Consider the following 23668-nt stretch of genomic DNA (forward strand, 5'->3'; position numbering starts at 1 on the left):
CTCACAGGAAAATATTGCCACAAAGCTAAGTGGAGAAATAGTTTTTGTTTAGAGAAAATACCACTTCCAACTGACATGTGAGAAAGTTATTTACAGTTATGTTCCCATAGCTAAACAATGCATTCCATGGGCTTCAAGGGTTAGTGTGCTAGTTGTGTTGAACTAAAGGAATTTCACACTAAAAGAGGAAGTAAGGAAACAGTAGTGAGATTAGAGGTCAAATAGGTAGCACTCGCCTAGAGGTGCTTGGTATGCAAATTCTAGTAATTCTAGTAATACTAGTAATGATTTATCAGCAAACCTTAAAAGACACACCTCAAAAAATAGGAACAGTGCGGCATAATTGTGAAATATCTTGCGAGATTAGAAAGCCCTACACTCTGCCCTCACGCAAGAAAACAAACCAATTAATCAGGATCTTCCTCTGGAGATATGATAAAAATTATGGGTGTGAAAATATGACTGATAATGTTGCTCAACAAGTGGAAGGGGCGGGTTACCTGTGTATATAAGTTTCATCTTCAATTAGGCCGGGCACAGCTCGAAGTGACTCTTCCAATATTTTCCCTAGTGGCTGAGTCTGACACCGGTGCACGAGACGACCATGTCTGCCAAGGGAGGATATAGGGAAACTCAGAAGGCACAGTGCCAAGATACTAAAGTTGTGGAGAAATGCCAAGACCGTAAGTAATTAGTTTTTACTTAGACAAATTGTATAAAAGGGCCGATTAAATAAGAGGAAGATGGGAACTTGAGCTTTCTACAATCAAGCACAATCTGGCCAACCTAAATTTCTAACTTTTCATATTTTGGATCCTATATGTTTAGTAATTAAATAAGTTTGCTTGTTGCCATCTTATGTGATCCACTTGAGATAGCATAAAAATGGTAATTAAATGTGAGATGAAACATGAGATGGGGCATGATTGTAAAATACAATCTCCAAACAAATGACAATGTCGTAATATTTTCACTGTAACATTGCAAAACCTTTGGTAAAATATGTGCAGAACTTGCAGACCTGATGGGACTGGTGCTCTTTTTTACCGTCATGTTTTTAAAATTTCCATTTAGTAGCTTTTCTAGGATCATGATATAATTTTAATATCAATTTATCATGCAATCACTGCTCTTGAGTGCTTACAACCCTTTCTTTCAACTGTTCACGCACAATGCTATATATGTGCAACAAACGTTTCAAAATCAGAAGATAAAATCATTTAAAAAAGGTTACAGGAGATTGATTAAGTATGAGGCCAATGTTTTAGGTATTCCAAAATTACAATTCAGGTGGAATTGTAATTATCTGTGCACTACCCATGTCTTTCATACTTTGAATAGTTTCCAGTTAAGCTGATGTGGAAAGGGGAACCTACAAAGCGCCCAAGCTCAAGAACCGGAACTTCTTTGGCAGACCTAAAAAACGAGGCATATTTATAAGCCCCTAACGCCACTGGAGTGTCAATTTTTCTGACATTCCGGCGACATTTCTTCATACCATATATTTAAAAGTTTCTGTTAAGTTGTCTGCTGCGGCAAAGGGGTGGTCAATGTGTGTTGCAGTGGGCGTTCCACTGCAACACCCATTGCTTTTTGACTCTGCTCCATATTTACAAGGATGGGGCAGCGCCAAAAGCTAAGTTCAGGTAAAACCTGGTCTTAGGGTGCCGATACCAGGAGAAATTATTAATGTCTCCTAGTACTTTGCTTTTTCTATGTTTGCTGCATAGAAACAACAAATTACCTTTAAAGATTGTCTATGTGCAGGAAGATGTCCCTTCTTTCACATAAACAATCGCCCCTGCAGTGCAGGCAGACCTAGCAACATGACGCAAGGGTGCCTGCCCCACTGTGCTAGGGGAAACACAAGGGTGTGGCCTATTTTTGTAAATACGGCACATCTCTGCATTTTGAAAATGTCGGAGCGCGGCGTTGTCAAATTTGGCATTAAACAGCGCTCCGACATTTTCTTGTATATATTCCCAGTTGTCTCTTTTTTCTGGCTCCTTATTATCAATGCTTGAAGCAAGGAATCAAAGACCATATTGTATATCAATTTTACAACCAGTTTATACCAAATGTGGAATTAACTCAGCAAAGGAACTGATTCTTTTATGTAAAGCTCCGCCTAATGAATTCGTTTGCTACAATTTTTATACATTTTTATAATAATTTTTAACTTTGTATCAGAATGACAATTTTCACAAAATGGTGTAAATAATGGATTATTATGCATGAAATATGTGTGGTTCCAAGTGGAGTACCAAATCAAATGAATAAAAACTTGAAACTTGTATATCAATTCAAAAGCAACAATATGCATCTAAAAAAAGCTAATATCCTCACTTCAGTCTCACCATACAACTCTCTCTTTAATTTATGGTTACATGGCAATCCCTCTGCTTTGGCTGTTTTTTAATTTTGTGCCAAAGTGTTGGGGTTTCCAGCTCCCCAGTCATCAAGTTGAAGTCAATAAAACTCATGTACGCTTCCTTCTGTTGTTCTTTTTACAGTGTGTGTCACTATTATATTCTCAATTTGCCCCACCAAAACTAAATTTGGCAAAATGTGCAGAAAGCTAGACGAAGTGATTGTACTCTCACATACCAATCAAAGCTTTTGATGCTATACAATACTTAAATGTCATTAAAAGACCAATATCTGTAGACAGCATGCTAATTTGTTTAATTACGATAAACACAAGGTTAATCTACAGGGATGAAAGATAGCACCAAGAAGCTTGAGAGTAAAAATAGAGGCGACTCTGATGTGTTCAATAAGACTAGTGAAGTCTGTGTTTAATCTTTTTTAAACTGTGTCCGAATCAACAACTAGGTTACCAGATGATCTAATAGGCAGCATATGGAGAACACGTGTAATCAAGGGAAAGCCAAAGATTTGTGATCAAAGCCATGGTCAATTGAATACTACGGGGCATACCTTTCTGTGTCACTGTAACGCTTTATGGTTGTAGGCTTACTTCACCTGCCAGAGCAAATTGAGCAATAGGGAAATCAGGAGAATTTCTGAAACCACACTGCCTCTTTAAGTCGGTTAAGACTGGAATGGAGTCCATAGTTTGGCAGGTTCACCTACAAGTGATTTACTTCTTACCAATTTTTCATGCTTGTCAGCCACACTAGTCTTTTAGGAGTCTCACAGATTTCCCAGTTTGGTACCATTAAAAAGCTTCAAGCTCACAACCTATAGCTCAAAATCATTTGACAATTTTGATTTCTGAAATATCTGCATTCAACAGGAGTGAAAGATACACTGGAATTAGGATCTGGACCCGGAAAGAATGGGGCCACCACCTGCTTCACAATGAGGGTTTATTTTCAGTAAAAATGTCCTTTGTTGTCCTTCTTAGTGCGGCCGAGCCACCATCTGCCCTCAAAACCAGCATCAACAGCAATAACTTTATTACATGTTTTGCTAAACTGAAATGTGAATCTTAACCGAATTATATTTTTTTCATTCAAATGTTGCCATCCTTTACATAGAGGTCATGATGCTTCCTCCTACAGGAGAAATGAGAGCAAAATTGTCAGGAGATCTTGGGGCCTTTAAAACATTGACTCTTTCAACAGTAGCGCTTCCGGTTGGAACCTGTTACCCAGCCAAGCTGATGACAACAGAAAATCTGTTCATACTGGTTCTGTTAATTAACAAGTCCCATTCACATCCCGACATAGAATATGTAAATACTAATGTGGGTGATGAAAAAGAATTGTATGAATTCCACATACAGTGCATTGGCATTTGATGGATTCATAAACTGTTAATGCCCGCACAGGTGTAAACTGTGCATGTATGTGCGTAAGTACATGACGCTGACAGTCATAGCTGAAATGCACTTTTTTTCATCAATAATTATGTGTTCATGCGTTTGTTTGACCATTTCAGGACGTGTATTTGCGTTCTTTTAAGAACTTTTTTGTTTTAAATTTCTATTTAAGTAACTCCTGCTTTCAAACTTTTCGATATTTTCTTCACCTCTTTTTCTTTTCAGGCACGAGTCAGACATACATACTAGTGGGCCAAACATATCCCTGAAACCAACTGTGTAAATCACTCTGATGACTGTGGTCGAACTCCTCTTCGATTTATTATTACTTTGAAAAATTACCCCTTTTATTAGCTCCTTACATTGAATAAAATGATGTCTGTTTACTTGGCAATCTTTATAGACTGTTTTCCAAACCACTAATAGTGTTTATTCAGTGTGTGCTGTAGAGGGTATACTATTTCTAGATCACATGCTTTATATCACATGACAACAATATCACATCCACTACATTGATCTAACCATCAAATCACAAAGTAAGTTAGAAAAAAAGTTCTAAATAGTAACTATATACTTTGTGAAATAGCATATGAGAAATTGTTGTAGGTCGATCTTATGGACATGTATCTTGATGTAGACAACCCAGCAGGGTTGTGAGTGGGCTTGTAAAGCAGGCCCCTGTGTTCCTCAGTAGCCTCTGTCTAATGTAAGACTGCTAGGTTTGTCAATATAGATCAGATGTGCACTCTACCGTATGTTATGTATAAGTTGGTAATGTGCACTCTTGTCTTCCTTTTCAGCATGTGCCCCAGTGGTGCTGTGCCAGGACCCAGTCCCTCAATGTGAGCCTCAGTGTAAGCCCCAGTGTGAGCCCCAGTGTGAGCCAGGTAAGTTTCATTTCAGGAAGGTGACCACAGCACTGACCATTCCCATGAAGAGACGTCATTTCTGTATTGAATTCAAAACATTGTGTTTTTAGCAATATGTATCTGCAATATGTATCGCTGCGATAAAACAGCGATGCAATACTTTTCTCTGCGCCCTCCTTACGCCACCATAGATGTGCCTTATTTACTGTACGGCACTCCTTGTCACAAGGATTGTCAGATGCTTCAGGAATCCTGACGTATCAGTTGACGTAAAACTCATGCATTGCTGCAGTTGTGTCGGAAGCATGACGCAACTCCAGTAATGCATGGGGGAGGCCTACAACGATTGCACTGTGTCACCCTTACTCCTGCTATGAGGCAGGTGTAAGGTTTTGACACAGTGGCATCCTAGAAGTGGCGCAGTGAAATCTGAAAGATTTCTCTGCGCTATTTCTATGAGGCTTTCTTACCAGGGAACGCCAACCCTGCATACATTATACCTGACACAGGTAATGTGGCACAGGGGTTTACAAAGTGACACATCTGCCTAGATACATCACTCTGTAAATATAGCACGATGTAGCCTATTATTTACCCCACTGCTGCATCACAAAAAGTGATGCACCAGTGGTCTAAAAGTGTTACAAGGGGCTCATAAATAAGACCCTATGGTTGTAAGTTGAATGCTGTCATGTAAATGTAAATGTATTGCGATTTATATAGCGCACGTATCACCCGAAGGCATCAAGGCGCTTGCCTTGGGAACCCATCCTGGTATTCCCCTGTGAGATAACCCCAGCAGGGTATCTACAAGGTGAAAGCCAGGCATCCCGCCACAAGGGGCCGTAGTGGAGATTAAGCAAGCTATTGCCCAGAGTCACAGAGTGTGAACCCGTGAGTCAAGTAGGCACCGGAACGAGAATTATCGAGTCCGTGGAATTTTTGAGCCCAAGACCCACCGAGGCGGGGAATTGAACCCTGGTCCAGGACCAGATCTCAGCTTCCGGGTCTGCCGCCTCTAACCCCTGAGCCACACTTCTCCACTCATGTGCGACTAAATCAGTATCTGTAGTTTTAGCTACAGTACTGCAGATCTGGAGCACTGTAGACGTAAGTAGATTGGTCTTCCAGTGAGAAATAAAAGCGAGATACAGGTGGTTCACACCCTTGCCGCAAAGAGACAGTTATGGTTGGAAAGGTACTGTCACTTCCTGTGTGAATGAGTCAGTGCAGGAGTCCATTGAATGAGGCTCTTCCCATGAAGCGATTGATGTCTGGTTATGGAGGCTTGTTCCAGCACCAAACTATCCCTTCAGAATGTGCACCTTATTCACAACATGTAGGTCCAGCTTCAGACTTAAGCATTCTTATGGCATGATTCTTGACCTCACTGCACAGTTCGGAACGGCGATGAGCGTAGGTAGGATCCGTTAGCTCTTGGTCTTCCCTAAAAGAGCAGATGTAGGTGTCACAGTTCTGTCATCCAGGATGGACTTAGGTGACTGATCCTGTCTGGCTCTTTTCAGTATTATAATGGACTAATCTTAACATCTTCAGAGCATGGCGTCTTGCCCATTGAAAAAGGTTACCCAAGAACATCAAGCCTCAGGTTTATTAAGACTTTAGGCAGGCGCTAGCATGACGTAAAGCCGTGCCTACTACTTTCTATCCCTTACAAGAGGTGTTTTGCAAGGGAAAGGTGCACTTTTCAATCTGCAAAAACTACTTTCTGTGGTTTAGTGTCAAGGAGATGTTACTGGATCAGATCAACACAAGTACTCATGGGGTTTGATTGAATGGCCAGTCTACTAAAATAACCAGACAGGGCATTGTGTCAAAAACGCCTACTTCAAGCAGGTGCAAATAAGGAGAAAGGTGTTCATTTCTCAAAAAAGGCACATTGCATGTGGGATGCAGTGCACACCAGAGATCCATTGTGTGAGAACTGTCTGAGTCTGTCTATGCATAGGAATTTGTACAGGAAATGTTTGTCTTCAGAACAGATCCTTTGCTGGACAGTGCACACTCACCTCTGCACCTGTGCAAGGCTCTGTGTCGATCAAGGAAGTCTGATTTGAGCCCAGCACAAGGGATGACACAGGCAGCAGACTGACCTTTAGAGATATGGCACTGCCCTATATTTTCCCTCTTGTGCAGCGCAGAATAGCACATTTGGACGCTGCTCTGCTTTGCACTAAAGATTTGTGAATCTGAGTCCAAATTCCCTATTTGCTCGAATTTAGAGACTAGTCCCTATAGATGGAGGGAGAATCACTTTTGAAAAAAATTGAATTACATTTTTTTTCGCACATCTTATCTTTGGCAAAAAAACATTCAGCCTAGGTTTTGGTGGATACTGTGTCCATATCACACATTTTCTGAAATGACTCATGGATATTTTGATTCTTAATCAGTTTCTACTCTCCATTTTGATATGTTGTGTATGGCTCTACTTTAGAGCCAGTAGCATGAACACTAGTTTTGAAATCTGGTTCTTCACTGTTCTGACATCAGAGCAACTGGATATTGGGCCCCAAACTAGGACTCTGGTGGGCGTTAGTCTACTGTCTCCCCTGGATCTCTGAATGACCCACTGTAGGTGGGTAATCAAGGTAGAATCCCATACATTAACAACTGTGATTTCCCCTGCCAACCACTGGTCAGCGCTAACCAATGCAGACAGGGTAAGCAGTCCAAACTAAGCTGACCTGTGAGTACACGTGGTCAGCCTGGGTGGATGCGTCAAATTGTTCAGACCAAGAGACTGCATCCAGTAAAACAGATTTAAAGTTCAATACATGTGAGCCATAGGGGGTAAGCAGACACCATCAGGATAAAAAGCTCCAGGAGGGAGAAGGAGTCTTTAGTTGGCAGAAAAATTATAGAAGGTTTTCTAATGACATTGAAAGCTTTCAGCTCGCTCCTCTTTTGCAGGGTTCTGGTGCTTTTGAGATTTTACCAGATGCTGCTGTTGAGATTTGCTACTCAAGGTTGGTCTGCGAGCTGGGTTGGCTTTATAAAGATAAGCGACATGACTGATTTGAGAGTTTTGACCCGAAATAAACACACCTCTCAGATATCCTGTTTGTGTTCACCACCTTTTAATAGCACAATGTAGCATAGAAGAGGAGCAGCTGTAGGTAATATTGTCAGTACTGCCTCAATGATACATAAAGCCTCATGAAAAATGCAGAAGGAGCTAACTAATATTCAATATCCACAAAAGTACACACATGTTTAGATGGGGACACCATGTTTGACTTGTTTGACTATGGTAACCCTATAGCACACTAAACATTCAAATTTGGCACCTCAAAGTGTCAGCATAGTGGCCCGGCGATCTATGTTGAAAGATGATACACACGATGTGACAGGAGCACCATTTTTGCACATTATTTTGTACCTGAAGCTGTGGTTAGCGGCCATCTATAGCAACACAGGTCCATGATCCTGAGTGTTCAAATTATAATGTTCAGTGAAACACCTTAGTCAGATATTGCCCATTTATCTTCTTCCTTTGAAGAAATAAATACCCTCTCCCCACTCAAATAAATGTCATAGAATCCTTTTCTTCTATTTGTGCTCTGAAACCACATTTCTGCACATGACATGTCATATAAATCACTCATTAGTGTTCACTTTCTTCTTCAACAGCCCCATGTGCTCCAGTTTGCCAGGACCAGCAGTCAGTAAAAGGTGGCAGGAAGTGCTGACCTGAGAATACAAGCACCAGCTCCCATGTTATGCGTCTACCTTCCACTCCCTGTGATTAAGAAGCAACATCGAAATGAACATTGATTCTGATTGCAAAGCAAGCCTTCTTGTGCCATTATGTACTATGATGTATACAGAATAATGCCAATTGAATGAGACTGCAGTAAAATGTTAAATTATGAAAAGTTATTTTGTCTGTCATTGTTTCATAAATAATCTGATCATTCATTGAGTACTATGTGAAACTCAGATGCTAAAGGCAATAAAAAGGGGTTTCTCAGGATCATGTGCAAGTTGAGCCAGTGAACTTTGAATGGATGGCAGAAATCTCTGGTTCCACCGAGGACACAGTGGTCCCAAAGACGAGACCTGGGCCAGAGGAACAATAACACTTTGAAGCATATAATTTAGTGCCACCCCCAGAGAAGTCTGTGTGCCTTATTGGGAGTTTGGTAATACTGTAAATACATTCTCTTCTGAGAAACACCATCACCCTATCATCCCCTGTATTCTATCAATAAATACCTGTAGGAACTGAAAATGGGGAAAGTATGGATACATATCAGTTAAGCATTCTAAGAACAGTGCTTTTGATTCATGTTATGTTATGTTATGTTAGTGACTCTTTTATCGCGCATGACTCATCCAGGGGCATCGCAGCGCTCACCTGAAAAGGGGGGATATCCTGCGGTTAGAAGGTTTCAGAACAACTAAGTTTTTAATTGCTTCCTGAAGGTCAGGTAGGTTGGGGATTTTCGCAGCGTCACTGGGAGAGAATTCCAGTATTTTGGTGCTACAAATGAGAATGCTCTACCGCCTGTGCGGGTTAGCCGTATCCGGGGGATGTTCAGGAGGGCGAGAGCATTTGATCTTAGGTTGCACTCACTTGCGTGCTTGACAAGTTCGTACCTAAGATATGCTGGACCTTCGCCTCTTAAAGCCTTGAAAGACAGGCAACAGATCTTAAACATGGCGCGTTTTTGGATTGGCAGCCAGTGCAGTTGTCTGAGCAAGGGGAGGGAAGGGGTTCCAGGGGGGCAATTTAGGACCATTCTGGCCGCGGTGTTCTGTATTACTTGCAGCTTTGATGTGGTGGTGATTCCTCCCTCTGCCAGTAGGGAGTTACCATAATCCAGTCTACTTCCCATCATTGCCTGTACTACCGTTCTGCGGTGCTCCAGAGGTAGATAGGGGATTATTCTGCGTAGTAGGCGTAGATTGTAATAGCATGATCCTGCAATGTTTTTCACATTTTCCTTCATATCTAGTTTGGCATCCAGTTGGATTCCCAGGCTTTTACTGAAGTAGAGGGTGTTGGCACTGAGCCCAGTTGGGGGGGCCACCAGTCTGGAGTCCAAAGGGCAGCGGACTTCCCTAACAACATTAGCTCTGTTTTCCCCGCATTAAGCTATAGGCATTGCTCCCTCATCCAATTTGCTATCGCCAGCATAACACCCATAAAACGTTGTTTCTCTTCAGTGATGTTTTTACCGATTGGGAATAGTAGCTGCGTATCGTCGGTGTAAGAGACAATCTCAAAGCCAAAGGATTGAATCACCTTGGCCAGGGGAGCTAAGTAAACATTAAATAAGGTGGGGCTGAGACATCAGCCCTGTGGTACCCCCTTATCCTGTAGGAACTTTTTTTTGGAAACAATAGGGCCAAGCATGATGGTTTGCCATCTATCGTTCAGGAAGTTTCTCAGCCACTGTAGGGCAGTGCCACCGATACCACACTCACTTAGTCTCTCCGCTAACCTCCGATGAGATATCGTATCAAAGGCCGCGGAGAGATATAAGAGAATCAAGATGGAAGAGCCCCCGTCATCGAGGGTACGTCTTAGTGAGTCGGTGACCGCCAGCGTAGCTGTTTCAGTTCTGAAACCCCGTCGAAACCCTGATTGGGACGGGTCAAGTATGTTATTTGCTTCCAGGTATTGGCTGAGTTGAGTATTTATATTTGCTTCCAATAGTTTCCCTAGTAAGGGTAGCAGGGAAATTGGCCTATAGTTACTTAGTTCCAGTGGGTCTGCGGATGGCTTCTTCAAGATCGGCCACACGACGGCTTCTTTCTAAGCCCCTCGGATGAGACCAGTCTCGATTGAGGCATTAAAAATACGTTGGATTATTGGAGCACACAATGGGGAGACAAGAGCCATCGTACTAGGTGGACATAGATCCTGAGGGGACCCGGATTTGGCAGCTGATAATAGTTTGCTTGTCTCTGCCAGTGAGACATGATTGAATTGACTGAGCATAGCACTATTCGTTACGGGGGAGGTTTCCGACTCATTGTTTAATTGGATATTATTTATATCCACAGCTGGGAAGTTTGCGTAGATTTTAGCGATTTTTTCTTGAAAAAAGTAAGCAATAGAGTCACATAATTCCTGGGATTATGATCGCAATTGCTTGCATACTGGGGGCGGCATGTGTGGTGAAACTGTGATCTGCCCTGGGTAGATGGCCCACCTCATGATAAGATCCTAGGATTCTGACATCTGGCTGGTGTTGTGTGAATCACAACTTGGATTTGTGTAAGGTCCACCCAACGTATCATACATACATTCGTTCAATAAACTTTATTTCGGTCAATATGACCTTAAAAGTACAGACACAGTACTTACAAATATATTTGAAACTACAAAGAATATCAATTGCATGTAGTGAAAAACAAATAGTAAAAACAGTAATGGACATTGCTGGCACACATATAAAATAAATAATTTCCACACCCAATTTTAAAATGCCCTCAATTCTAGTTACTTCACTAAAATAAAGTGAGGGCAGTGGATATAACAGAGGGTTATTCGAAGCAGGAGACAAGGATTCATTTTTGGGAAGTGCATAGTGCAAATAAATAAATAATTTAAGTAAAAACAATTTTCATAAGAAGATGACCGCTATTATTACCACTCATTTTATGAAGCAATTAACATGACCTAGCACTGGGAGCACCACAATGCAGGCTGCTTCTGCATGAGGTTTTCCCAGCAATTTTGGTAGTAGACTACTAAACTACTCAAGGACAGGAAACAATAGTTAGATTTTAAAAAGCATTAAGAGCATATAAAAAAATATATATACATACTTTGGAAGAAACATATGGAGTAAAAGAACAATTTTCCTGTTGACATAATTGGAAAACCTACATACATAGCTCAGATAGAATTAATCATATAAAAACAAGACCTAGTTTTAAAACTGGCAAGGGTGACCATAGATAGATATTTTTTCCGGGTATTTAATGATACGTTTATTTTGTTTCCTCCAGAATCATTATCTTAACTATTTAGGGATGCTTTTAAAAATATCCTGCGGGTACACCACATAGAAAATAGAAAACCTGCGACTGAGTAAACAATCGGGATACTAAAATCGTGTTTCAGTATCCTGAAAGCCTCAGAGCAGCGCCTAGTTCCAAGGTTTCTGCAAATCTGCACCAGCCATTGTTTTCTTGCCTTATGGTAGCCAGGACAGCTAAAAAACACATGGAGTACTGACTCGGCAGCGCAGTCACATGCCGGCCACTTCAGGACTTGCGGACCCCCCCACTTGTGTGTGAAAAAGCGGAGAGGCAAAACCCCATGCCTAAACTGAAGAAAAAGCTTTCTAACAGCTGCCGGATTGATGTCATCCAGGGCCGGCTCAAAGCTGTACCTATCTTTGATTTCTAAAAAGGCTGAGGTTAACTTGCCTACTCGGTGGCTACTATAAAACTGTGCCATTTTATACTCCCCATAATGAGCCTTTAACAGTTTCCTGGGGAGTGAGGTGCAAGCGAGCTCAGGGTCACAGCCCAGAGTTCCCCAACCCCATACTGGCTAGAATGTGCTTAATATACGCAAGCCACGGCAGTTTGGCTGCCCCCCCCCGCAGGTTCATCACTTCTTTTAATTCCTCCCTGTATGATCGAAGTTCTGGAGTAACCCACAGTTGGCGCCAATATAATAAAGGTCTATGGTTGGATTCATCAGCAATTGCCCTGACACCCAAATCTAGTCGGAGCGGAGTTAGTGGGGTGCTTCGTGGGAGATTCAACAACTGTCTAAGAAAGTTGTTCTCTGTCTGCGTTAGGTTCTCAGAACTAGAGTGACCCCATAGTTCTGCGCCATATAGCACCACTCCCCGGGCTTGGACCTTATACATTTCAATGGCAGGACTCACTGGTTTCTTGCTGGACTTACAGAAAACCTTCATGATTCCACCTGACGATTGCGTCAATTTTAGTGACGATTTTTTGATTTGTGCCTCCCTGTGATTGTAATGTCGAGATAATCGCAAGAGGAAACTCTCTCGAGGGGTTTGCAATTTAGTGAAGGGTTTGCTTGTGTGCTGTTAGGGCTGTTAAATGTCATAAATTTGGTTTTCTGTAGGTTAGTTTCTAATCCTCTTTCACTACAGAATGCTTCAAATCTATTGAGTACCCTCTGAATCCCATGGGTGATTTAGATATTAATAGAGTTTCATCGGCAAACATCGTTGCTGGGATTATACGCGAGGCTAGCTTGGGTGCATCAAGGTCTTTCTCTACAAGTAAATAATCTATTAGACCGTTTATGTATAGACTAAAGCGAGTAGGGGCGAGCACACAGCCCTGTCGAATACCGCGTTTGATCGGGATGGGTGCAGTTAGCATTCCATCCTTACCAAACCTGATTTGGGCAAAATTTTCCTCATGCAGCCGCTTTATGAGTTGGGATAGATATGCTGGAACCCCCATCTCATGGAGGACTGCCCACAATTTTTCCCGTGGGACCAAATCAAAAGCTGATCTCAGGTCTACAAATATTAAGTAGAGGCTGCCACCCTCTAGACACATGATCTTCCAGTGTAATAGTTGTAGCCTGAGTATTTGTTTCAAAGTAGACAGTTTTTCTCTAAACCCTCCCTGTTGGGGGGTAAGTATCTTCCGTTCCTCAATCCAGGTTTGTAACCGAAGCAGCAGTACACGCGCCAAAATCGGCCTATAATTGGTTGGTAATAGCGATGAACCTTTTTTGTATATGGGGATTATTCCGGCTCCGACCCTGCTGGGGGGAATCTTCATGCCTTGAAGTATGGCATTAAATAACACCCTGAGTTATGGTGCCCATACAGATGGTTCACTCCGAAAAAGAACCCCAGGAATTTTATATAATCCAGGTGCTTTACGTGGAGCTGTTTTAGCGAGGGCTCTCTTAATCTCATTTAAACTTATACTTGTACTAGAGCTATCGTCATAGTGTCATTGGTTTCCCCTATGTTGGCGGAATAGTCAGTCCCTCCAGGGCATCCCTCAATTATCTCATCATTCAGTGTATCTTCCTTAGAGTAGAGAGATTCAAAATAGTCCCGCCAAACCTCTGCTTCCAAATTCGGCTCCATCGGTGATTTAGCACCAGAGCTACCTGTGTTGACAACTTTCCAGAATGTCCTCATATCCCTAGACCCCAAGGAGCTTCTCAAAACATCCTACTTATCCATTTGCCACCCTTTTTTTGGCTTCAGAAATGGCCACCTTATGGGTCGTCCTAGCAGTTTCAGTTAACGGGCGATCATTGGCCTTGATAGACAGTACCAGCGATCTTTTAGCATTATGGCAAAGATTGTTATACCAATGGTAGGGGGGATTCCTACTTGGCCTATTTGTATTTTTTGGGATAGAAGAAGTTTAGTGTGACTTCTCCAAACCTGCCATGGTTCATTGTAACCATCTCGGAGTCTATACTATCCCTATGGTGAGTTATTGAGTTAGATGCTGTCAGAAGCACCGGGAACAGGGCTTCGTATAGAGTGCTGATTGGCTGATGTCAGACCAACGCACTCTTCTCCTACAATTTGAAAGTTTCAACCTAGCATCGATAGGATTATCCATATAAAGGACACTCCCAGGATTGAGCTCTTTTAGTTCTAGTACTAACGTATAATGGTCACTGTCTCGCTGTAGAATAACCTTAAAATCAATTAGCCTGTCCCAGGATGTGGAGTTGATTAAAATATAGTCTAATAGAGAGCCTCGCTCGTTTCTATGGCAGGTGTAACTGCTCGATGTATCAGACAAAGTTCTACCATTGCAAGTTCTTAGGGAGTGTTTCAAAGCAAGGCAGTTCATCTGGATCACCAAGTGGCACTATTTTTTAACTGGTGGGCACCTGGTCTCCGGGATTACCCAAAATGTATCCTCATCATATAGGCTATCCTGGAGCCTTCCCTCTAGTGGCTCAAACTGGCAATTGAAGTCCCCTCCTAGGATCAACATATGTTTATCTGCAATGGTAGCTAAGAACGTAGTTAGTTCTTCCAGCGTTTTAGACTCCTTACCCTGGGCGGTTGGTCTAGAGTACACGTTTTAAAAGAGCTACCGAAATCTTGGATGGAAACTGAAGTATAACACATGAAATATCGTTGGATACTGTATCAATCTGCTTAGCCGTACAACCTAAGTGAACTCCCACCCATGTGCTAAGGCCTCGCAATGGTCTCCCTTTACCCCCTGATGTTGCGAGAATACTGAAAGTGGCAAAACCCAATTTGGAAACATCCCCTCTGGCCTATGTCTCCTGGAACATGCAGATCTTGTATTGGCTAATAAAGAGACCCCAATTTGGGTCATCCAACTTGTTAATCAGACCCCCCAATGTTCCATGATAGAACCCTTGTCTTTGGGCAATTGGGGCAGTTCGGTTTATTAGCCACTAGAGGGGATGATTGCGGGGAGGCCTTTTTCTTCACACTACCTTCCTTCAAATCGGGCCCTCTGGTTAGTGAGGGTTTTAGATTATCCCTCGGTACCATATCACAGCAATCATGGGCGCAGCCAGGGGAGCCACTCGTTCTCCCCCAGGCTTTACCTTCCCCACGCGGCATGCAATGTCCTATATCACTGGCCTGAACCTCGATTTCTATTGAGGGCGGACGCATTTGGTCTTTTATATAGGAGGGCTGGTCCTTAAGTCAATCTACTCCGTCTAAGCTGCTATACCTATTTGCTGTGAGAATATTAAAGATAAATTGCCTTTGCCAGTGCTGGTCCGGGGGAGGTATCTCGCAATTATTGGGGTAATTTCTCCAACCCCGCTCATAGTGCCTAATATCATGATGAGGCCTGTTGGGGGGGTAGAAATAACCCAATGGAAGCACTTTGGTGCCGCCCGATTTTCTCCCAGCCTCTCTAGCTAAAATGTTTTGGGCCATCGACGGATTTCTAAAATTAATTACTATACAATCTCCATGTAAATCCTTGTGTCGCCTGCCTCTCCAGCCCACCCTGCGTGTAGTTAAAATATTTCCACATGCTCATAACTAAAATGCCTGTGGTTTGCAAGCCAATGGATACATTTATTCTTTAATTCTTGGTGGGATTTATATTGGTCCCTTCTAAGTTCAGGGATGCCTACAAGGATAAGGATGTGAGGGGTTGATGCAGGAGGTACGTTTATAACTGGAGGGGGGAAGAAGTCATTGGTAGCTTCTGTGCTAATGGGGGCGCCTCCCCCTACCTGCTGTGTTTTTGTTGCCTTTGCCCTCTAAATTTATGAAGTAAAGGTGGACAATTGGCTAAATTAGAAGTAACTGATGGGGGCCTTAAAATGCTGTCTCTAGTAGCCTACGGTGTATGTGTCTCCCTGTTTAATGTTGGTAACAGAGCTTGCTCACTGGGTTTGGGGCCTGGATTGGCCAGTGTAATGCTTGCAGTGGTCTGTTCTAGTGTTCTGCTTTCAGGACCAACATTACAATGGGATGCCCCCCTAGTGCTTGTCCAGTCATTAAAAAGTACAATCAACCAGTCAACCCTCTCCTGTAAAGTTCCGAGTTTGTCCTCAACTATATCTCTCATTTGGATCTGTAAATCCACCATTAGATTTGTGACCCACACTGGGTGATCACTTGTGGTTTATGTACTGTCTTCTGGGTCACCAGTCCCAGATTTCCCATTATCAGAAATCGTTCCTGCGGGCTTCTTCCTTATTACCGCTGCTTTCGCTTTGGGTTTGGGTTTACCTTTTTTACCCGATTGGTTAGATGTGACAGCCCTAGGTTGCTCGGGGTTAGCTGTTTAAGTTATTGATGTTTGGTCAGTGGAAGACTCAGTTATCGAAACCCCTATGATTTTTTGAGGTGCTAGGGTCAGTCATTACGATTTCTAGATTTGGGGTCAAGGACATCGTCTCTCGGTCCCCTCTATTTCGGTGGCCACGCCACAGCTCCTAAAGCCTTTTCCAACATCCTATTGATACAGGTTGGCTTGGTGTTAGGTTTGGGAATAGCCAGGGCCTGTTTCTTTTCAAAGCAGGTTCGTCTCCCCATTCTACAGTATCTCTGAGTTAGACTCTAGCGTTGATTAAAGGGTTTAAATTTAGAGTGGGCACAGGAGCTTAATGTTACAAATCTCCAGTACGGGACTCTAAGGGGATACACAACTACTGGCATACCTATTGGAGAAACCTCTAATGGGGGGCACTATCTGGGACCAGCCCAATTAGAGTACCAAATTCTACAGACGCAAAAAAAAAGCTAATACAGGTAACCACTTATATAGTTTGCTTTCCAAAGGTCAAAGATAAAATAGAAGAGGGTCTGTGCAGCACATAAAAAGAAGAGTGCGGAAATGTTCCAAGATTATTCTCAGCATAGAGTCAATTGGGATGCGAGCTGTGTTCACTGTGTGACAGTAAAGGGCAAAACAATTCCAATAACTATACCATAACAATCCGCGAGACACAGCCACAGTACTTTGTTTGCAGATCCCAGGGCTAAAAAGTTAGAAGTGGGGCCCAGCTCAGCATCCCCTGGCCTATGATGGGCATGGACAAGCCCCCCCGGTAGGGCCCCTGTCTTTGAAGGTCTCTGGCTCCTTCTGGTGACGCCCACTAGTTGAGCCGCTCAATGCCTTCTGGGAGATGTAGTCACCAGATTCCCCATGGCAGAGCGGCGTGTGGGCTTGGGGGCGTGCGTGCAGCTGTTCCCCTCACGGCAAAGGAAATGTCCAGTGACACAATGGCAGTGAAGGCAGCCGTTCCCCTCACGGCGCAGATAAATGCTTGGTTGCGGTGTCCCGCATTGCGGGAGGGCCACACTGTTTTTGAAGTTCTCTAACGCATTCTGGTGATGCCCTCTGGTTGCGCCGCTCAATGCCTGCTGGGAGATGTAGTCACCAGCTTCCCCGTGGCAGAGCGATGTGTAGGCGTGCGTGCAGCCGTTCCCCTCACGGCAAAGGAAATGTCCAGGGACACGATGGCAGTGAAGGCAGCCATTCCCCTCCGGCGCAGGTAAATGGTTGGATGCGGCGTCCCACGCTGCAGGAGGGCCGTGCTGTTTTTGAAGGTCTCTTGCGCCTTCTGGTGACGCCCTCTGGTTGCATCGCTCAATGCCTGCTGGGAGATGTAGTATAAACATACAATTTGACCCCCACACCTGTACTTGGAACTCGTTATTTGGAGAAAAACAATAATCAGGACAATTTCTGATTATGTAGGCTTATTTATTTTAGCCCTTGCTTTTTTTCAAAAGTATTTCAAATTTAAGAGTTTTGATATGTACAAGAAAAACACTACACAAATAGTCATAAACCAAAAATTTTGACAATTCCACATTCTTTTACAAATACACAAAGTCATACAATACAAAACATTTTTTTGCACGTTATTTACAGTGATGATGTATCTTAAGGTGGTGAAAAAACAACAAAAATTATTTATACTAATAACACATATCAATCATGAAACAATACAGTGATTCTAATGAGAAAAAGATTTTTTACAAGAAGGCGAATGGATATAAATAAATTAATATTATATCGCAATCATTTCTTCGTATTTTTTAAGAGGGGCCTTCTTACTGCCGACGCGTTTCAACCGGTTAATTAAATCAACACGGTCTCATCAGGGCGTTTTCACTTTGTTCCTTGATCTTATGCACGAGTGCAGCTGGATCCTGCCGGTTCAGCAGCTCCCTTTTTTTTTTTTTTTTTTTTTCTGATTATGTAGGCTTATTTATTTTAGCCCTTGCTTTTTTTCAAAAGTATTTCAAATTTAAGAGTTTTGATATGTACAAGAAAAACACTACACAAATAGTCATAAACCAAAAATTTTGACAATTCCACATTCTTTTACAAATACACAAAGTCATACAATACAAAACATTTTTTTGCACGTTATTTACAGTGATGATGTATCTTAAGGTGGTGAAAAAACAACAAAAATTATTTATACTAATAACACATATCAATCATGAAACAATACAGTGATTCTAATGAGAAAAAGATTTTTTACAAGAAGGCGAATGGATATAAATAAATTAATATTATATCGCAATCATTTCTTCGTATTTTTTAAGAGGGGCCTTCTTACTGCCGACGCGTTTCAACCGGTTAATTAAATCAACACGGTCTCATCAGGGCGTTTTCACTTTGTTCCTTGATCTGAAGGAATTTTGTGCAAAAAAAGGAAAAAAGAGAAAAACGTCTTATTCGTATTCTATTCTTTCAAGACCATTTGCCTGTTTCTAGAGTGTGTCTGTGACACTAGTATACCTTATGCACGAGTGCAGCTGGATCCTGCCGGTTCAGCAGCTCCCTTTTTCCTATTTTATGTTGATTCCTCTGTAAAAAGAGTAATATTTCAGTAAAGCGTTTGGTGCCTGAAAGGTGCCTCTACTGATGTTTTAACACATATCAGTTTCCTACCTGTGGGCAGGGCCGTGTGTCCTTGATCGGAAGTCCTATTGTTCTTAGAGTCTTTTAGTCTGGGTCCAGTGTGGTTAATAATATGCGCGCCTGGGCGCCCCTACATAAAAGGAGAGCATAGTTTTGTACTTCTGTGCCAAATCTAATGCTGTCATATTTTTTAATGAAAAGGGGGAATTTTAAAGTACCTTGTGGGGGGAGCGAGCGGCCCTCGCTCAGCGAGTGTTTCTATTTTTCAGATGCCCACACCGTTCAGCTTCAATCTGCTGAATAAAAAAGCGGGGCTCATTACTACATGTTTCTGCTCGTATAGCTTTTCAGAAAAACGCGGTATCAGGCGACTGATTCTTACCTTTAGGTAAAACAAAGAATGAATCAAAGTCCAAGGATCTCACAGCGCTCTGTGCTTCTCTGTGCAGCTAGCGTTTTGCAACAGCCTCCATGTTGCTGTGGGCGCTGCATATAGGTTTGGTCACATGACCCAAGGATTCTGGGACATGTAGTTTTTGCATAACTTTTAAGGGAATGCATTTATGAGGGATATCCACCACCCACATTACTCGCGCAGAGCACCATTTCATCGTTCATCTTGTTTGTCAGACTGGTGTGACTCAAAACATGAATCGCATGTAAAAACAATTAAAGTCTAGAGACCTCCGACAACGTATTAAGCCCACTTTGTGTGCTATTGAATTTTAATATCAAGTATGCTTCTTTAGTAAGGAGCATTTTCTCAATGTCAGGCGGGCACCTGCTTTGGTTGATGCTATATAGCACTGTCCATTTGAACTCTGTTTCGCGGTGGTTAGTCTCTGTAAAATGCTGGACCATGGGTGCATTTGCCACTTTATTTTTCAGTCTTGATCTGTGCTGGGTGATGCGAGTGTTTACTTGTTGGCAAGTCTTGCCTATATAAATTTTGTCACAGGGACATACAATCGCATACACCACATTGCGAGACCGACAATTGGTAAATCCGACATTTTTCCATTTGATGTTATGGTGGGTGAAATCGCTGCCTTCTATCGTTGTGTCACATGAAACACAATTGCCACATCGATGATGGCCAATGATTGGTTTCAGACCCCATTGCGCCAACAAGTCACTCTTGGGTTTTTGTATTCGCACATCTGCGTGAACCAGTTGTTGGCCTATACTTTGGTTCTTTTTGTAGGCGAATATAGGCCTGGGAAATGGGCATTCCAAGTCCTCCAGCAAATGCCAATTTTGGAGGATCATTTGTCTCACTTTATGAGTGTCTGGGCCAAAAGTGGTAACACAGACCATCTTGTCTGGTTCAGATTTTTTCTTGTCTTGTGTTAACAAACACTCCCTCGGTGTATATCTAGCTCTTTTGTAGGAGTGCTTGAGCAGCTTTTTGGGATAGCCTCTGTTGGTCATTTCCCCACAAAATGTTTGGGCATGTCGGTCATAGTCAGTTACCTCCGAGCAGTTCCTGATGTTTATTGTTCAACCAGTGGTGAAATTCCATTAGTTCAGTGTGGCTCCCCTGCCACAGGAGCCACACGTCATCAATGTATCTCAACCACTGTTTGATGTGCTTCTTGAAAGGATTATTATTTTCAACAAATTTATGTTCGTATTCTGCCATATACAGTACTGCCATTTCCGGCGCATAGGGACATCCCATGGCCGTACCCTTGATTTGAATAAAAAACTCATCGTTGAAGCGGAAGTAATTTTTCTTTAACGTTAGTTCCGCTAGTTTGAGAATGTAAGCTGTTGGTACACGATGGGGCCTTTCTCTAGTCTCTTTATACATGTGACATTGATGACGTGTGGCTCCTGTGGCAGGGGAGCCACACTGAACTAATGGAATTTCACCACTGGTTGAACAATAAACATCATGACATAAAATTCTCTATTGAATCAAGTAACAACAGGATGACTTTCTTGGATGTGGAAATCTCTGATGAAGGTGGTCATTTAAAAGCGTCACTTTTCAAAAAGAAAACCGACAAAAATACGATTCTCCACCATGGAAGTGCACATCCTAGAAACCTCCGGGCAAACCTCCCTTATGGACAGCTCCTTAGAATCAGAAGGAACTGCTCGGAGGTAACTGACTATGACCGACATGCCCAAACATTTTGTGGGGAAATGACCAACAGAGGCTATCCCAAAAAGCTGCTCAAGCACTCCTACAAAAGAGCTAGATATACACCGAGGGAGTGTTTGTTAACACAAGACAAGAAAAAATCTGAACCAGACAAGATGGTCTGTGTTACCACTTTTGGCCCAGACACTCATAAAGTGAGACAAATGATCCTCCAAAATTGGCATTTGCTGGAGGACTTGGAATGCCCATTTCCCAGGCCTATATTCGCCTACAAAAAGAACCAAAGTATAGGCCAACAACTGGTTCACGCAGATGTGCGAATACAAAAACCCAAGAGTGACTTGTTGGCGCAATGGGGTCTGAAACCAATCATTGGCCATCATCGATGTGGCAATTGTGTTTCATGTGACACAACGATAGAAGGCTGCGATTTCACCCACCATAACATCAAATGGAAAAATGTCGGATTTACCAATTGTCGGTCTCGCAATGTGGTGTATGCGATTGTATGTCCCTGTGACAAAATTTATATAGGCAAGACTTGCCAACAAGTAAACACTCGCATCACCCAGCACAGATCAAGACTGAAAAATAAAGTGGCAAATGCACCCATGGTCCAGCATTTTACAGAGACTAACCACCGCGAAACAGAGTTCAAATGGACAGTGCTATATAGCATCAACCAAAGCAGGTGCCCGCCTGACATTGAGAAAATGCTCCTTACTAAAGAAGCATACTTGATATTAAAATTCAATAGCACACAAAGTGGGCTTAATACATTGTCGGAGGTCTCTAGACTTTAATTGTTTTTACATGCGATTCATGTTTTGAGTCACACCAGTCTGACAAACAAGATGAACGATGAAATGGTGCTCTGCGCGAGTAATGTGGGTGGTGGATATCCCTCATAAATGCATTCCCTTAAAAGTTATGCAAAAACTACATGTCCCAGAATCCTTGGGTCATGTGACCAAACCTATATGCAACGCCCACAGCAACATGGAGGCTGTTGCAAAACGCTAGCTGCACAGAGAAGCACAGAGCGCTGTGAGATCCTTGGACTTTGATTCATTCTTTGTTTTACCTAAAGGTAAGAATCAGTCGCCTGATACCGCGTTTTTCTGAAAAGCTATGCGAGCAGAAACATGTAGTAATGAGCCCCGCTTTTTTATTCAGCAGATTGAAGCTGAACGGTGTGGGCATCTGAAAAATAGAAACACTCGCTGAGCGAGGGCCGCTCGCTCCCCCCACAAGGTACTTTAAAATTCCCCCTTTTCATTAAAAAATATGACAGCATTAGATTTGGCACAGAAGTACAAAACTATGCTCTCCTTTTATGTAGGGGCGCCCAGGCGCGCATATTATTAACCACACTGGACCCAGACTAAAAGACTCTAAGAACAATAGGACTTCCGATCAAGGACACACGGCCCTGCCCACAGGTAGGAAACTGATATGTGTTAAAACATCAGTACAGGCACCTTTCAGGCACCAAACGCTTTACTGAAATATTACTCTTTTTACAGAGGAATCAACATAAAATAGGAAAAAGGGAGCTGCTGAACCGGCAGGATCCAGCTGCACTCGTGCATAAGGTATACTAGTGTCACAGACACACTCTAGAAACAGGCAAATGGTCTTGAAAGAATAGAATACGAATAAGACGTTTTTCTCTTTTTTCCTTTTTTTGCACAAAATTCCTTCAGATCAAGGAACAAAGTGAAAACGCCCTGATGAGACCGTGTTGATTTAATTAACCGGTTGAAACGCGTCGGCAGTAAGAAGGCCCCTCTTAAAAAATACGAAGAAATGATTGCGATATAATATTAATTTATTTATATCCATTCGCCTTCTTGTAAAAAATCTTTTTCTCATTAGAATCACTGTATTGTTTCATGATTGATATGTGTTATTAGTATAAATAATTTCTGTTGTTTTTTCACCACCTTAAGATACATCATCACTGTAAATAACGTGCAAAAAAATGTTTTGTATTGTATGAGTTTGTGTATTTGTAAAAGAATGTCAAATTGTCAAAATTTTTGGTTTATGACTATTTGTGTAGTGTTTTTCTTGTACATATCAAAACTCTTAAATTTGAAATACTTTTCAAAAAAAGCAAGGGCTAAAATAAATAAGCCTACATAATCAGAAAAAAAAAAAAAAAAAAAAAAAAAGGAAAAAGGGAGCTGCTGAACCGGCAGGATCCAGCTGCACTCGTGCATAAGATCAAGGAACAAAGTGAAAACGCCCTGATGAGACCGTGTTGATTTAATTAACCGGTTGAAACGCGTCGGCAGTAAGAAGGCCCCTCTTAAAAAATACGAAGAAATGATTGCGATATAACATTAATTTATTTATATCCATTCGCCTTCTTGTAAAAAATCTTTTTCTCATTAGAATCACTGTATTGTTTCATGATTGATATGTGTTATTAGTATAAATAATTTTTGTTGTTTTTTCACCACCTTAAGATACATCATCACTGTAAATAACGTGCAAAAAATTTTTTGTATTGTATGACTTTGTGTATTTGTAAAAGAATGTGGAATT

The 23668-nt window shown here is 42.0% G+C and overlaps 1 long non-coding RNA gene across 2 annotated transcripts in view; it reads left to right on the plus strand.

Moving 5' to 3' along the window:
- The window catches only part of LOC144754931 (uncharacterized), a 216266-nt gene extending 207711 nt beyond the window's left edge, over positions 1 to 8555 (plus strand). Inside the window, exons 1-3 of one of the 2 annotated variants that reach the window (XR_013594799.1) lie at positions 546 to 683; positions 4588 to 4674; positions 8311 to 8555. This is a non-coding gene — a long non-coding RNA (uncharacterized LOC144754931). Of the gene's footprint in view, positions 1 to 545; positions 684 to 4587; positions 4675 to 8310 lie in introns of those variants that run through there. The other variant, XR_013594800.1, reaches the window with a different exon arrangement.
- Positions 8556 to 23668: the final 15113 nt, after the last annotated feature.

Source organism: Lissotriton helveticus, chromosome 5_1 (genome assembly GCF_964261635.1).
Source record: "Lissotriton helveticus chromosome 5_1, aLisHel1.1, whole genome shotgun sequence".
NCBI classification, from domain to species: Eukaryota; Metazoa; Chordata; class Amphibia; order Caudata; family Salamandridae; genus Lissotriton; species Lissotriton helveticus.